Genomic DNA, 457 nt, shown 5'->3' with positions numbered 1-457 from the left:
ATATATATATATTTGTATATATATTTTTGTATTAGTACTATTGTAATTTTTTTGATTTTGATTATATGAACATTTTTATAATATGCATAGAATATTATATGCAGTTGACATATTACACCAATATAACACTCCTAAATAAAAAAAATAAAAAAATGTTTCATAACATTCGTTCAATATTATGGGAATATTATTTTAATACTGAATAATATTCATATCATATTCAAGAATTACGTGCTTAAACAGTTCTCTCTCTCTATCTCGCATCATTAATATGGACTGTGATGCGATTTCGTCATTTTTTCCTCTCCATGTATGCACATACAGATACTCGGTCTCTGAGCACGTTCAATTATCGAGCCATCGCTAGCTCGTACAGCCGATCGCGCTTCTTTTCAGCTTATAAAGACAAATACCCAGGTTCGGGTCACAGATTAAATATAGTTTTTATAGTAAATGC

At 29.1% G+C, this 457-nt stretch overlaps 1 protein-coding gene across 1 annotated transcript in view; it reads left to right on the top strand.

Moving 5' to 3' along the window:
• LOC116850896 (lymphocyte antigen 6D) overlaps nt 1-457 on the top strand; it is a 291242-nt gene that overhangs the window by 11981 nt on the left and 278804 nt on the right. The window lies entirely within an intron of this gene.

Source organism: Odontomachus brunneus, unplaced genomic scaffold, assembly GCF_010583005.1.
Source record: "Odontomachus brunneus isolate Ranch 3 - 2012 unplaced genomic scaffold, Obru_v1 Obru_scaffold_159, whole genome shotgun sequence".
NCBI lineage: Eukaryota > Metazoa > Arthropoda > Insecta > Hymenoptera > Formicidae > Odontomachus > Odontomachus brunneus.
The sequence above is the reverse complement of the archived record's forward strand: the minus strand, read 5'-3'. Positions and strand labels throughout refer to the sequence as shown.